Source organism: Pleurodeles waltl, chromosome 11 (assembly GCF_031143425.1).
Source record: "Pleurodeles waltl isolate 20211129_DDA chromosome 11, aPleWal1.hap1.20221129, whole genome shotgun sequence".
NCBI lineage: Eukaryota > Metazoa > Chordata > Amphibia > Caudata > Salamandridae > Pleurodeles > Pleurodeles waltl.
The window spans coordinates 455,387,360-455,404,287 of record NC_090450.1 but is presented as its reverse complement, the minus strand read 5'-3'; positions in this window follow the sequence as shown (position 1 = coordinate 455,404,287).

The following is a 16,928-nucleotide window of genomic DNA, read 5'->3' as shown; positions in this document are numbered from 1 at the left end:
CAAAGAATGATGTTTGGAGGCCACCATTAAGTAAATTACATCCACATTTTAGAGGTACATTCAAGCACCCAGGCCATGCTATTTGGAGTGGAGTAAGAGGAAAGAAGCAACCATTATAGAGCCTGACAAAGTTTAATTTCTAGGAGGTCAATTGAAGTGTGATATCATAGGAATGGGCATTATGCTTTGTGACATGATGCCTGAGCTGTAAGGTACATCCAAGGGAGGTGACAGTCCAACAACTTGGTGTGAGTTACTTGAAGCTGACCGAAGGACAGTAGAGGGCCAATCAGAGAAGCTGTGGAAGGAATACATTTTAGTTGCTGAACCAATAGATGCAACGGCAAGAATGGATGGATGCAAAGGGGGTGAAGCTATATGGAGGCCGCCCAGGTGAGACAGAAGCCCAAATCTCTTAAGGCCCAGTTTACCAGCCAGAAAAAAACAATATGAAGTACACCCAGAGGCGATAGAAACACATCCTCTGGAGTCAGGGCAAGAGACTCGGAGGTGTGCTATAAAGAGCACAGCCTGGGAAAGCTATGAAACAGCCGTTGACCAATAGACAGAAATATGCTCAAGGCAAGCCATTCTGGAGCAATAGGGAACACCTACTGTGAATGTACACTTGTGATAGGGACAGTGAGTCCATCCACCTTGGAGTGTTGCTATCCAACCCATCGCTGTAGGTGTTATTAAAGAATCTTATGGAGAGGGGATTAACAGTGCTTCTGGGGAGACATGCATTATAAAAACAAATAGAGGAGAAAGCGAAGGTGTGGTTTAGATGAAGGAGAACTGCCAGTCTACGGAAGGAAAGAACTCCATATGGATCAGTAAAGGGTCTTAACAGAGGGGAAAAAGAGCAATTTCTGGCTCCACGGGGGAGAAAAGCAAATCTAAATGGGAAAAGCGAAAGATAGCACCTCTACAGCCACAATCTGCAAAAATAGTTCAAGAAAAAAACACACAAGTGAAAATAACAAAAACTCAATCTTATTACAAAACAACACTCTACCAGGCAGTTAACCACACGGGATAACATGTTGGTTTACAATGCATTGTTAAAAGAGTATTTCAACAAACTCTATCACCTCTAACCCGTCTTCCTCTTTCCTGTCTGTACATCATCAGGTTTGATTTGTAACAGAGACAGGATTTAACTGTCCTTTTACCTATCCTACTCCGTAATTTCAGCTCCAGACAATCGTGGGAAACTATACAGACACCTCCGCCTCATTTTCAGGTTTTTTTCCAGTTTCGTGCCCCGATAGAATCGCTGTCTTTCCTTAACAGTAATGCCCATATTTATACTCTGTTTGCGCTGAATTTGCGTCATTTTTTTTAATGCTAATTTAGCGCAAACCTAACTCCATATTTATACTTTGGAGCTAGACACGTCATTGAAAGTGCCCACAGGTGCCCTTCCCTGGCCCCAGGGACACCCCCACCCATACCAGAGGGACACCATATGATGGAGGACCCATCCCAGTTAAGTCCCTTTAAGTCTTTTTTATTTTTTTCTTTTTTTCCCGCTCGGGTGCCCTGACTTAGGTCCCCCTGCACGACAAATGTCCTCTGGGCATGGCCATTGGGGTGGTGGGCATGGCTCCTGTCTTTCATAAGACAGGAGCCATGTCCATGGGGGTTGTGTGCCACAAAATGGGGCTACAGTGCTCAGAGGCATTTTTCTGCCTCTAAACAGTGTAGCACCATGATTCGGTGCACCCAACACCTTACTGTACCTCTGCACCCGGCCACCCCAGTGGGGCCCGGTGTCACCAGTTGGTGTGATTCTGATCAATGCCCAGTACTTACCCTAAGTCCCTGAGAGTGGCTTTGTAAGCCATTGTTAACCCTGTTTTTGCTGAACATTGTTTTTCCTCCATAGGATAACATTGAGAGAACTTTGAAAAATGCAGTGTCTGTTTTTGAAACTATAAAGTATTTATGCTTAAAAGTCGACTTACATATTTATGAAGTTCTTGGGTTTGAAACATATTTAAAAATAATTGTTATTTTTCTAAATTGATCTCAGATTTATTCTTTGAGTGTGTGTCTCATGTATTGCCTCTATGAGTACAACAAATGCTTAGCACTACCCTTTGATAAGCCTAACTGCTCACACACACTACCACAAATAGAGCATTAGTCCTATCTATTTTGTCCTCTGCAATATCAATTGGAGATCCAGTGGACTCTCTGTACAGTGTACTTCATTTTAGTGCACTACAGTTTCACATTACAAGAGAGGGACTAGAAGGACTTAGGGCCAGATGTAGCAAAGCGTTTGTGACTCGCAAACGGCGAAAAACGCCGTTTGCGAGTCGCAAAAGCCTCACCGGAATGCAGAAATGCATTTTGCGAGTCGGAACCGACTTGCAAAATGCATTTCCGAGTCGCAAATAGGAAGGGGTGTCCCCTTCCTATCTGCGAGTCGCAATGCGATGTAATTCCATGGACTCGCAGTTACCATCCACTTCAAGTGGATGGTAACCCAGTCGCAAACGGGAAGGGGTCCCCATGGGACCCCTTCCCCTTTGTGTCTGGTATTAAAAATAATTTTTCAGAGCAGGCAGTGGTCCGATGGACCACTACCTGCCCTGAAAAATACCGAAACAAAAGGTTTCGTTTTTTTTTTTTTCAAAGTGCAGCTCGTTTTCCTTTAAGGAAAACGGGTTGCACTTAGAAAAAAAAAAACTGCTTTATTTAAAAGCAGTCACGGACATGGTGGTCTGCTGTTCCCAGCAGGCCACCATCCCCGTGAGTGCCCTGAATCGCTATGGGGTCGCAAATTGCGACCCACCTCATTAATATTAATGAGGTGGGTCTTTGCGACCCCATAGCGACTCGCAGAAGGTGTCTGAGACACCTTTCTGCATCCCAAATTACGACTTGCAATTTGCGAGTTGCTGGGACTCGCAAATTGCAACTCGCAATTTGGGACTTTGCCACATCTGGCCCCTAATCACATAAACACAGACAAAACATTCTGGTACAGTCAAGATTGACACTACATGAAATGCTGCCATTATCGTTGTATGTGCTCAACCCATGACAGGGACAGTAATTCACTCACACGAGCGGAACATGCTTGTATTCACTAGAGGAGACATTCCAGTCCCAGCACAGGGTTTTGTATTTCTTTTTTAATTGGTCTGTTCTCTAGTTTGTGGTTTCCCAGGGTTCAATGTGTCTTTCCTACTGCTGCACAGGAACAGAATCGGGCAGTGTAGGGTACTGTCAGTAGTCTTTTCCAGCACCACTACATAGCAATACTTCACAGCCTGTGTGCTGCGTACTTCATTTAGTTGCTCTTCTTTCCACGTGGGGCGCACATTGTGATACAAAGATGGTTCATGGCTGGTAGTACAGAGGGGCTTTCGGCCCTCTCAGATTTTATTCCATCATAAGGCCATGCATGGAATACCATTCCATTTCTGCAGGTTGCTTTAGTGGGATTTAATTGATTCTTCTCTATTGTCCTTCCCTTCCTTTTTTCGGGATTACAAAGTTTAGATTGTATGGGGCATATTTATATTCTGTTTGCGCCGGAATTGCGTCGTTTTTTTGGACGCAATTCCGACGCAAAACTAACTCCATATTTATACTTTGGCGTTAGACGCGTCTAGCGCCAAAGTCTGTGGAGTTTGCGTAATTTTTTAGCGTGGACACCTACTTTGCGTTAATGATATGCAAGGTAGGCGTTCCCGTCTAAAAAATTGACTCCGAGGCATGTGCGCCGTATTTACACTCCCGGGCAAAATTCACGCCCGGGTCAAAAAAAATGACGTACAGCCGCTTTTGCACCGTTTTTTAGTGCCTGGACAAGGCAGGCGTTAAGGGACCTGTAGGCTCGGAAGGAGCCCAGAGGTGCCCTCCCATGCCCCCAGGGACACCCCCTGCCACCCTTGCCCACCCCAGGAGGACACCCAAGGCTGGAGGGACCCATCCCAGGGACATTAAGGTAAGTTCCGATAAGTTTTTTTTTTTTTTTTTTTGTGGCATAGGGGGGCCTGATTTGTGCCCCCCTACATGCCACTATGCCCAATGACCATGCCCAGGGGACAGAAGTCCTCTGGGCATGGCCATTGGGCAAGGGGGCATGACTCCTGTCTTTGCTAAGACAGGAGTCATTTCTATGGGGGTTGGGAGTTGGAAAAAATGGCGCAAATCAGGTTGAGGCGAAAAATTTGCCTCAGCCTGACTTGCCCCATTTTTTGGCGCCCAAGCTCCATATCCCCCTACGCCGGCACTGCCTGGTGTACGTCGTTTTTTTCCACGCACACCAGGCAGCGCCGGCGGCTAACGCCGGCTAACGTCATTGATTAAATACGGCGCCCGCATGGCGCTTCAGAATGGCGTTAGCCGGCGCTAATTTTTGGGACGCAAAGCTGCGTTAGCGCAGTTTTGCATCAAAAAGTCTAAATATGGCCCTATGTGTCTTCTTCAGAATATTTTTGCTGGTGTCCAGCGGTGCTTCCTCTGGGTCCCCCCTATTCTTCTGGATTAACTGAGTTCCTGGACCAGCTGGTATTTGTGGTGCTTGAGCCTGCGTTCTTTGGTTTTTCTGGTTGCACAAGATGATGCTCCTATATTCCTTGGTGGTGCAGTTCTTCTCTGATTTTTCTTTTTAGACTTTGGCAATACAGCTTCCTCAACATTTATGTTCCCCTTAGTATTCCTTTTCAAGGGATGAGGAAAGTTGAAAGAATTTCTCTCCCGTGCTGAAGCTTCATTTCTGGCCTCTGGGGCCTTGGTCTGTTTGAGGGATTTTTTATGTTGTCAGATTTCACCAGAAGTTCACTTCTGGGCCATTTATTTTTACGTATCGGTTGTCATGGTTCTCTGCTTTTTGCATCCTCTCAATATATAGACTGGGAAGAGGTAGAAAAATGAGTAGGTAATGCTTTTATTACTTAGCGATTTTCATTTGATGCGAGCCCTAATCTTTCTCATCACAGTCCTGGATACCTGCCCTCCCTTCCCAGTTCGAATTGTCCACAGGGCTGATGAGATGGTTAGTATTTTAGGATTTATGGAAGGGGGAGTTCATTTATATGGCTCACTTGGTGGAGGAGGAGGCTAAGTTAGGGTCTAGTTATATGGTCTGGATTTAAAGTTTAATTAGGGATAGCATATTGGTAAATCCTTTCTGTGTCATGAGCCAACCCCAGGATGTAAGAGCTGTGACGAGGATGACTATGACTCAGAGTAATTAAAATTACTAGTAAGTAGTCAAAGAAACAGGAAAACAAATTGGCCTCAAATTAGGCTTCATCTACTGGCTTCCTCTAATCGGATGTACTGACTCCAAGGTGGTCTACAGTACCTGTCTGGGATTCTGCCTGAATTGAAGATGCTCTGTGATATATAGGCACCCATAAATACCCTCTACCAGGTCGAGGATTAGGTTTGAAAATGTTGAAGGAAAAGAAAAATGAAATGCTCAGTAGTAAACATTTTCTGACTGGAGTTTGTAGATGGTAGGCGAACGTTGTAAAAATGCACATGTCCTCAGGCCAGTCTTTACTTTTCCCAGGTATTTTACCATCAACGAGGCCCTAACCTGCCTTCAGCAGGTAGAGTCTCTGGCTACAGTTCACAGAATGTGAGGAGTTACCAGGCATGTCATAATTCTAAAGAGGCTAGATCCTCCTATTAATGGCCGCATGTCAATTTCAGGGTAAACAAAAGATTCTGGTCTTTCACAGAGAATGGCATTCAACGAAAATTATCCAAAGTATCCCATCAATCCATTTCTTTGCACGGAAAAGGTTCTTATGTAGACCCACGAGTTTTCATATTCTGGTGATGGTGTGTAGGTTCACATTATGGGGTGCAATCATCAATTTGCAGGAGAAACACTGAACTGAAAATAAGCAGTTGCAAAGGAGTTTGATCAAACTTTGTAAAATCTTCAATGCTACCTCTGTGGAGATGACATTTAAGGTGAATATAAAAATAGACGTCAAGTAGATATAAAGGGTAGTGAGTTCAAATTGGCTGGATGGGGGGCCGAGAAGAAATACCGGGGGTCAGAAGAGGTTCGGATTGAAGATCATCTATTACACCAGGACGGGAAACCAGGGAGTCTACATAATCTCTGATCAAATAGCTATTTTGCAAGTCTCCCATATCTGTGCAGAAACACACCGGAGATCGTGGTCCGAGATACTGTGGGTGACTGTGAATTTCCCTCCCATAAAGACAGTAAAAAAGCTCCATAGACTCACTTGAAAGGCCTGCCTTTCCTTGCATGTGTGCCCCTGCAGTGCTCTGATCCCTAAGCAGGCCTCCTCCCTGTGCGGTGGTCACGGCTTTGTCCTTGCCTCCTTAAAGCCTTGAAGGGATAAGCATGGCCTGTTCACACCGGGTGGCTATGATAAAGAGAGAGAAAAGTTGTGAGCTAAAGAACGCAATCTTAAAGAGACCCACAGGAAGCTGTAAATTGGGCCTCTCCTGTAACATTGCAGTTAAAACAAAGAAATGGAGTCCTCGGGGCACTCAGATGACAGTACAATTATTTCCATTGGAAGTTTCTTCTGCTTCGATGCAGAGCGAGGTTAAACAGTGCCTCTGATGCAAGCGAAATTATTCAGAATGTACTACAAGTTTTGGGCTTTGGATGAAATAACGTATTTTGAAGAAACGTTTTCGTTAGCGATTCACTTGAAAACATTCTATAATTGGCAAGGGCAAAAGCTGGTTGACATAGATACTATTGCACAAAGAATGTCTGTAGTTAATCCAGAATAAACACATTTCCTGATGCTTGCAATGCAGTGTTGGCATGCATTATATGTGAAACATTTCCCTTTCTATAACCCATAGCCTTTTTTTTTTTTTAGAATAGTATTACAAAAATTGCTGAACTTGTAAAAAAAATAGGCAAATAAATAAACAAATAAGCACATAAATAAATACATAAATAATGAATAAATAAGGATGGGTAAAATGTTTCTTAGGAGCCCACTGCAGAATTCTGCGTTTGCCAAATAACTAGGCTGCCTAGTCATTAATACACCTCATGTCTACTTCTTCCACAACCCTAAACTTCCTGACTTTTTAGCTCGATCGTGCATTTCTTTTCAACTCTGCTTTCTCCCTTTGGCGCGGTTTGCTTACATTTCTCTTTCTAATTTTATCCCTTTTTGCCTTTCTCTCTCTTGCTGTGCTTCAAAGTCTGATGATGAAAAATAACACCTTCAGCTGTGTCTACAAAATAAGCATTGGTTACATCTTTCCACACCACTTTCAGATTATAGATAAAACCATATTATTTTTAGGCAGAACACAAAACTCTTACTGTCGTAACGCATAATCGCATGCAAAACCCGAACCATGTGCGATGTCTCTTAAGTGCTGACAGCTCTATGTAACTACACCAGGGGCAGAACATGTATAATACAAATCCGGACACATAACACCATGGACGTCATTAAGGGGTCGCCAGGATCAAGCTGACTGACTTGCCCTTTGCTACCCCTGGTACTGCCTTTGCGGCTCCTGGCCTCAAAGGTGGCAAATTCAGTCCCAGGAATACAGTGGTAGCTTGCCGTTGTGGAAGTAAATTGGGCGTCCACTCTCTTTGTTTTCTGTCAATTTTTTATCACGCTGTTAGTGAATAATATATTATTCACTATTAGTGTAACAAAAATGGAGTACAATTAATTGTAATATGTCCAGCTGTATGGCAGTTGAGGTAAGTAAAAAATGTTTTTAAATGTATGTTGTGTGCATGCCTGCAGCGAGAGTGTGTTTATGTGAGAGAGAGTGTATGTAAGTGTGAATTTGTGTGTATGTGAAGTATGTGAGTGTGAGTGAAAGTGGAGGTCAAAGGGCACGTGATGTCACTTCTGTTACCCCAGGCATTTTGGTGAATTAATGCCCATGCATAACACAAAGCACATTTTGATGTATATTCTATGTATATGCCTATTGCATCTCTTGCCTTAATATGCCCACAGTACCTCAAGGATAAAACTACTATTGTGAGTGTGAAAGAGAGCATGCACAATAACACTCTTCTCTTTTCTGATAGCTTGCTGGACTTCTCTTCCTGGTGTGGCCCAGATTCAAGTCCTCGCTGAGCATTTGCCCCACTCCAAGAGCCAAATAAATGAAACCAACAGGGTGTTGGGTTGTGGGATAGGGTTTGAGTTGCTATCCAGAACTTTGACTTAAGACTGCTGACCGAACAACTCTCAGTTTGCTGTAGGTGTAGAATAGAACATATTTACCTCACTTAATCATCAACATATAAAGCAAAGTCTATGATTGTTATAAGATTGTCTGAAGCATTGAGTATATGACTATGTCTAGCTAAACTTACTTGCCCACTTGATTATTCTCACTAGACTACTTAGGCCGTTTTGTTTTGTTCGCCAACTAATCGCACTTTTTTATCTAATATCTCCAAACTCCCTTATCTACCTCACTTAATTTCTTTGGTACCCTCAATGTCACTTGCCAAGCTATCAATATTCATCCCCAGATTTTAATGCCTAACATTAACACATCATCTCATTGTTACAAATGGGGTCTCTAGTTAGCAGGGATATGCACCCAGTCCAAGTAGGGATCAACACTCTAGTCAGGGTAAGTCAGGCACACACCAAAAGATAACCTATGCTCACCCTCTGGTAGGTTGGCACAGAGCAGACAAGCTTATCGCTTATCTAAAGAGGCAATGTGTAAAGTATTTGTGCAACACAAACACACACAAAGTAACACAATGGTCGCACCACAAAATGACTCCAGACAGGTTTAGAAAAATAGACAGTAATTATATAAATAATTCAACACCAAAACAATAAGTGTAGGAAAGTACCATCTTGCCTGGCATGTTACCCCCATATTTCACTGTATATATGTTGTTTTAGTTGTATGTGTCACTGGGGCCCTGCCAGCCAGGGCCCCAGTGCTCATAAGTGTGCCATGTATGTGTTACCTGTGTTATGACTAACCGTCTCACTGAGGCTCTGCTAATCAGAACCTCAGTGGTTATGCTCTCTCATTTCTTTCAAATTGTCACTAACAGGCTAGTGACCAATTTTACCAATTTACATTGGCATACTGGAACACCCTTATAATTCCCTAGTATATGGTACTAAGGTACCCAGGGTATTGGAGTTCCAGGAGATCCCTATGGGATTACACGCGTGCACTACATATAGGTCACTACCTATGTGTAGCTTCACAATGGTAACTCCGAATATGGCCATGTAACATGTCTATGATCATGGAATTGCCCCCTCTATGCCATCCTGGCATTGTTGGCACAATCCCATGATCCCACGGGTCTGTAGCACAGACCCGGGTACTGCCAAACTGCCTTTTCAGGGGTTTCACTGCAGCTGCTGCTGCTGCCAACCCCTCGGACAGGTTTCTGCCCTCCTGGGGTCCAGCCAGGCTTGGCCCAGGAAGGCAGAACAAAGGACTTCCTCAGAGAGAGGGTGTTACACCCTCTCCCTTTGGAAAATGGTGTGAAGTCAGGGGAGGAGTAGCCTCCCCCAGCCTCTGGAAATGCTTTCATGGGCACACATGGTGCCCATTTCTGCATAAGCCAGTCTACACCGGTTCAGGGACCCCTCAGCCCTGCTCTGGCACGAAACTGGACAAAGGAAAGGGGAGTGACCACTCCCCTGACCTGCACCTCCCCTGGGAGGTGCCCAGAGCTCCTCCAGTGTGCTCCAGACCTCTGCCATCTTGGAAACAGAGGTGCTGCTGGCACACTGGACTGCTCTGAGTGGCCAGGGACAGCAGGTGACGTCAGAGACTCCTTCTGATAGGCTCCTTCAGGTGTTGCTAGCCTATCTTCTCTCCTAAGTAGCCAAACCCTCTTTTCTGGCTATTTAGGGTCTCTGCTTTGGGGATTTCCTTAGATATCGAATGCAAGAGCTCATCAGAGTTCCTCTGCATCTCTCTCTTCACCTTCTCCCAAGGAATCGACTGCTGACCGCGCTGGAAGCCTGCAAAACTGCAACAAAGTAGCGAAGACGACTACTGCAACTCTGTAACGCTGATCCTGCCGCCTTCTCGACTATTTTCCTGGTGGTGCATGCTGTGGGGGTAGTCTGCCTCCTCTCTGCACTAGAAGCTCAGAAGAAATCTCCAGTGGGTCGACGGAATCTTCCCCCTGCTACCGCAGGCACCAAAGAACTGCATCACCGGTCCCCTAGGTCTCCTCTCAGCATGACGAGCGAGGTCCCTTGAATCCAGCAACTCTGTCCAAGTGACTCCCACAGTCCAGTGACTCTTCAGTCCAAGTTTGGTGGAGGTAAGTCCTTGCCTCCCCACGCCAGACTGCATTGCTGGGAAATGCGACTTTTGCAGCTACTCCGGCCTCTGTGCACTTCTGGCGGAAATCCTTTGTGCACAGCCATGCCTGGATCCACGGCACTTTAACCTGCATTGCACAACCTCCTGAGTTGTCCTCCGGCGGCGTGGGACTCCTTTGTGCAACTTCGGGTGAGCACCGTTTCACTCCTTTTTGTAGTGCCTGTTCCGGCACTTCTGCGGGTGCTGCCTGCTTCTGAGAGGGCTCCTCGTCCTGCTGGGCGCCCCCTCTGTCCCCTGACGCAATTGGCGACATCCTGTCCCTCCTGGGCCACAGCAGCATCCAAAAACCCTAACCGCACGACTTGCAGCTAGCAAGGCTTGTTTGTGGTCTTTCTTCAGGAAAACACTTTTGCACGACTCTCCACGGCGTGGGGCATCCATCCTCCAAAGGGGAAGTTTCTAGCTCTTGTCGTTCTTGCAGAATCCTCAGCTTCTACTGTCCAGTAGCAGCTTCTTTGCACCCACAGCTGGCATTTCCTGGGCATCTGCCCACTCTCGACTTGGTCGTGACTTTTGGACTTGGTCCCCTTGTTCCACAGGTAACCTTGTTTGGAAATCCATCGTTGTTGCATTTCTGGTGTTGGTCTTTCCTGCAGAATTCCCCTATCACGACTTCTGTGCTCTTTGGGGAACTTTAGTGCACTTTGCACTCACTTTTCAGGGTCTTGGGGTGGGCTATTTTTCTAACCCTCACTGTTTTCTTACAGTCCCAGCGACCCTCTACAAGGTCACATAGGTTTGGGGTCCATTCGTGGTTCGCATTCCACTTTTGGAGTATATGGTTTGTGTTGCCCCTATCCCTATGTGTCCCCATTGCATCCTATTGTAACTATACATTGTTTGCACTGTTTTCTAATACTATACTGCATATTTTTGGTATTGTGTACATATATCTTGTTTATATTTGCTATCATCATACTGAGGGTACTCACTGAGATACTTTTGGCATATTGTCATAAAAATAAAGTACCTTTATTTTTAGTATATCTGTGTATTGTGTTTTCTTATGATATTGTGCATATGACACTAGTGCTACTGTAGGAGCTTCAGTCGTCTCCTAGTTCAGCCTAAGCTGCTCTGCTAAGCTACCATTATCTATCAGCCTAAGCTGCTAGACACCCTATACACTAATAAGGGATACCTGGGCCTGGTGCAAGGTGGAAGTACCCCTTGGTACTCACTACAAGCCAGTCCAGCCTCCTACATTGGTTGTGCAGCGGTGGGATAAGTACTTTGTAACTACTTACCACTTTTGTCATTGTACTTTTCATAAGAGAAAAATATACAAAACAAGTTCAGTGTATGTACACCTAACCAAAAAGTTTTGCATTTCTTTTCTCACTTCTTTTCTAAAGTGCTGAAAAGTACCTCTAACTTTCTAAAAAGTTCTTTAAAAGTTTTAAAAGTTTTTTTTTCTCTGTCTTTTCAAAAGTTCTGCAAAACTTTTTCTCACTTTTTCCATCACTTAAACACTTTCTAAAATGTCTGGCACAGGCCAAACTGTTGATCTGTCCAAACTTGCTTATGATCACCTTAGCTGGAAAGGAGCAAGGAGTCTCTACATAGAAAGAGGTTTAAGTGTAGGGAAGAATCCCTCTAGAGAACTGTTGGTGAATATGCTTATTGAACAGGATAAGGCCAGAGCTGGCACTCCTGTTGAAAAGTTAGCTGATGGTTCCCACTCTGATTCTGGGGCACCCCTAGCAAAAGATGTGGGAGGGAAGATTTCCAGCCTGCCCCCTAGCAAGCCACCTAGCATAGCTGGTACTGATGTAGAGTCACACCATACTGATAATGTTGTCTCACATCACAGTAAGAGTATCCCTTCTCATCATAGTAGAAGTGCTGTTTCTGTTAGTCAAGCTATTAGGGTGCCATCTGTTAGGGACAGGTCTCCTTCTGTTCATTCTCACCATACTTCTGTTTCAAGGCATGTCCCACCCACCCACCCTGATGACAGAGTGTTAGAAAGGGAGCTCAATAGATTGAGAGTGGAACAAACCAGACTAAGCTCAAGAAGCAACAGCTGGATTTGGATAGGCAGTCCTTAGAAGTGGAAAGAGAAAGACAGAAATTGGGTTTAGAAACCCATGGTGGCAGCAGCAGTATTCCCTATAGTCATCCTGCAAAAGAGCATGATTCCAGGAATCTGCACAAGATAGTTCCCCCTTATGAGGAGGGGGATGACATTAACAAGTGGTTTGCTGCACTTGAGAGGGCCTGTGTTGTACAGGATGTCCCTCAAAGGCAGTGGGCTGCTATCCTATGGCTATCATTTAGTGGAAAGGGTAGGGATAGGCTCCTTACTGTAAAAGAAAGTGATGCCAATAATTTTGCAGTTCTTAAGAATGCACTCCTAGATGGTTATGGCTTAACCACTGAACAGTACAGGATGAAGTTCAGAGAAACCAAAAAGGAGTCTTCACAAGACTGGGTAGACTTTGTTGACCATTCAGTGAAGGCCTTGGAGGGGTGGTTACTTGGCAGTAAAGTTACTGATTATGAAAGCCTGTATAACTTAATCCTGAGAGAGCATATACTGGGTTTTTCACCATTTCTTAGCCATATACTTAATAACTGTGTGTCTGATTTGTTGCACCAGTACCTGGTGGACTCTGATCTGACCTCTCCCCAAGAATTGGGAAAGAAGGCAGACAAATGGGTCAGAACAAGGGTGAACAGAAAAGTTCATACAGGGGGTGACAAAGATGGCAAGAAGAAGGATGGTAAGTCTTCTGACAAGGGTGGGGACAAATCTAAAAATGAGTCTTCATCAGGCCCACAAAAACACTCTGGTGGGTCCAAATCCTCTTCAAATCAAAACAAAGAAAATAAACTATGGTGCTATTTATGTAAAATAAAAGGCCATTGGACAACAGATCCCAGTTGTCCAAAGAAAAGCACCAAGCCTCCTACCACTACAACTGCTACACCTAGTGTCCCTACTAATAGCAGTGGTGGTGGGAGCAAACCTACTAATAGCCAATCCAAGGGAGTAGCTGGGCTCACTTTTGGTAACTTAGTAGGGGTTGGTCTTGTTAGGGAGACCACAGAGGCTGTGTTAGTCTCTGAGGAGGCTATTGATTTAGCCACCTTAGTTGCTTGTCCCCTTAACATGGATAAGTACAAGCAACTACCCCTAATAAATGGTGTTGAGGTTCAGGCCTACAGGGACACAGGTGCCAGTGTTACAATGGTAACCCTGAACAACACCTACTTGGTCACCAGTACCAAGTAACCGATGCTCACAACAACACACTTAGCCACCCCATGGCTGTTGTAAATCTCAACTGGGGGGGGGGGTTACTGGTCCAAAGAAAGTTGTGGTTGCCTCAGATTTACCTGTAGACTGTCTACTTGGAAATGATTTAGAGACATCAGCTTGGTCAGATGTGGAGTTGGAGGCCCATGCAGCAATGCTAGGCATTCCAGGGCATATTTTTGCTTTGACAAGGGCTCAGGCCAAAAAGCAAAAAGGACAGGGTGACTTGGATCCTGGAAGAATGGACCAAGTGCTCCCTAAAGCTAGGGCTAGTAGAAGTAAAGCACTACCTACTATCCCTCCCTCTACAGTGGATTCTTCTTCTGAGGAAGAAGAATTTCCACCCTGTGCAGAACCTACACCAGAGGAGCTGGAAGCAGACACTGCTGAGCTTTTGGGTGAAGGGGGGCCTGCCAGGGAGGAGCTGAGTGTGGCACAGCAGACCTGTCACTCACTAGAGGGTCTAAGGCAGCAAGCTGTCAAACAAGCAAATGGGGATGTCAGTGACTCTCACAGAGTTTACTGGGAGGACAATCTTCTGTACACTTAAGCAAGGGATCCAAAACCTGGAGCTGCCAGGAGATTGGTGATTCCTCAGGAGTACAGAAAGTTCCTCCTAACTCTAACCCACAACATTCCCTTAGCTGGACATTTGGGGCAAATGAAAACTTGGGACAGGCTTGTTCCCTTGTTTCATTGGCCTAGAATGTCAGAGGACACAAAGGAATTTTGTAAGTCCTGTGACACCTGTCAAGCCAGTGGCAAGACAGGTGGCACTCCAAAGGCACCCCTTATTCCACTACCTGTGGTTGGGGTTCCCTTTGAAAGGGTAGGGGATGACATAGTTGGCCCCCTTGACCCTCCTACTGCTTCAGGCAATAGGTTTATCTTGGTGGTAGTGGACCATGCCACCAGATATCCTGAAGCAATTCTTCTAAGGACCACTACAGCTCCTGCAGTGGCAAAGGCCCTCCTGGGAATCTTTTCCAGGGTGGGCTTCCCAAAAGAGGTGGTATCAGACAGGGGAAGCAATTTCATGTCTGCTTACTTAAAGGCCATGTGGAAGGAGTGTGGTGTTACATACAAGTTCACCACACCCTATCATCCACAAACAAATGGACTGGTGGAGAGATTTAACAAAACTCTCAAAGGCATGATTATGGGACTCCCTGAAAAACTCCGCAGGAGATGGGATATCCTTTTACCATGCCTCCTTTTTGCTTACAGGAAGGTACCCCAGAAAGGAGTGGGCTTCAGCCCCTTTGAACTCCTATTTGGGCACCCTGTGAGAGGTCCTCTAACACTTGTTAAGGAGGGTTGGGAATAACCTTTAAAAGCTCCAAAGCAAGACATAGTGGACTATGTACTTGGCCTCAGATCAAGGATGGCTGAGTACATGAAAAAGGCCAGTAAAAACCTTCAGGCCAGCCAAGAGCTCCAAAAGCAATGGCATGACCAGAAGGCTGTTTTGGTTCAGTACCAACCAGGGCAGAAAGTGTGGGTCTTGGAGCCTGTGGCCCCAAGAGCACTCCAAGATAAATGGAGTGGACCCCACACAATTGTTGAGAAAAAGGGTGAAGTCACCTACTTAGTTGACTTAGGCACTGCCAGGAGTCCCCTTAGGGTGCTCCATGTCAATCGCCTGAAACCCTACTATGACAGGGCTGATCTCACCCTGCTCATGGCAACAGATGAGGGACAGGAAGAAGAGAGTGACCCTCTCCCTGATCTCTTTTCTTCCACAGAACAAGATGCTCTAGTGGAAGGGGTTGTACTGGCAGATTGTCTTACTGCTGAGCAGAAAGACCACTGCATAAATCTCCTGGGTCAGTTTTCTGAACTCTTCTCTACTGTGCCAGGCACCACTTCTTGGTGTGTGCACACTATAGATACTGGAGACAGCTTGCCTGTCAAAAGTAAGATCTATAGACAGCCTGACCATGTCAGAGACTGCATAAACAAGAAGTGCAGAAAATGCTTGAACTGGGAGTGGTTGAGCACTCTGAAAGTCCATGGGCCTCTCCTGTGGTACTTGTACCAAAACCTCATTCCAAGGATGGAAAGAAGGAAATGCGGTTTTGTGTAGACTATAGAGGTCTCAACCAAGTAACCAAAACTGATGCTCACCCTATACCCAGGGCAGATGAGCTCATAGATACACTGGCATCTGCCAGGTATCTAAGCACTTTTGACTTGACTGCAGGGTATTGGCAGATCAAATTATCATAAGATGCAAAAGCAAAAACTGCATTTTCAACCATTGGAGGCCATTACCAATTCACGGTAATGCCTTTTGGATTGAAAAATGCACCTGCCACTTTTCAGAGGTTGGTGAATACAGTCCTGCAAGGGCTGGAAGCTTTTAGTGCAGCATATCTAGATGATATAGCTGTCTTTAGCTCCAGCTGGGATGATCACCTGGTCCACCTATGGAAAGTTTTGGAGGACCTGCAAAAGGCAGGCCTCACTATCAAGGCTTCAAAGTGCCAGATAGGGCAGGGGATTGTGGTTTATCTGGGACACCTGGTAGGTGGAGAACATATTGCACCACTTCAGGGGAAAATCCAAACTATTATAGATTGGGTTCCCCCTACTACTCAGACTCAGGTGAGAGCCTTTTTAGGCCTCACTGGGTACTATAGGAGGTTCATAAAGAACTGTGGCTCCATTGCAGCCCCTCTTAATGACCTCACTTCAAAGAAAATGCCTAAGAAGGTATTGTGGACAGCTAGCTGTCAGAAGGCTTTTGAGGAGCTGAAGCAGGCCATGTGCTCTGCACCTGTCCTGAAAAGCCCCTGTTACTCCAAGAAATTCATTGTCCAAACTGATGCATCTGAATTAGGGGTAGGGGCAGTCCTTTCACAACTTAATTCTGAGGGCCAGGATCAACCTGTTGCTTTTATCAGCAGGAGGTTGACCCCTAGAGAAAAGTGTTGGTCTGCCATAGAGAGGGAGGCCTTTGCTGTGGTCTGGGCACTGAAGAAGTTGAGGCCATACCTGTTTGGCACTCACTTCATTGTTCAGACAGACCACAAACCTCTACTTTGGCTAAAACAAATGAAAGGTGAAAATCCTAAATTGTTGAGGTGGTCTATATCCCTACAGGGAATGGACTATACAGTGGAACATAGACCTGGGAGTACCCACTCCAATGCAGATGGACTCTCCAGATATTTTCACTTAGACAATGAAGACTCATCAGGTCATGGCTAGTCTTATTGTCCTTCGTTTGGGGGGGGGGTTGTGTAGTAAAGTACCATCTTGCCTGGCATGTTACCCCCATATTTCACTGTATATATGTTGATTTAGTTGTATGTGTCAC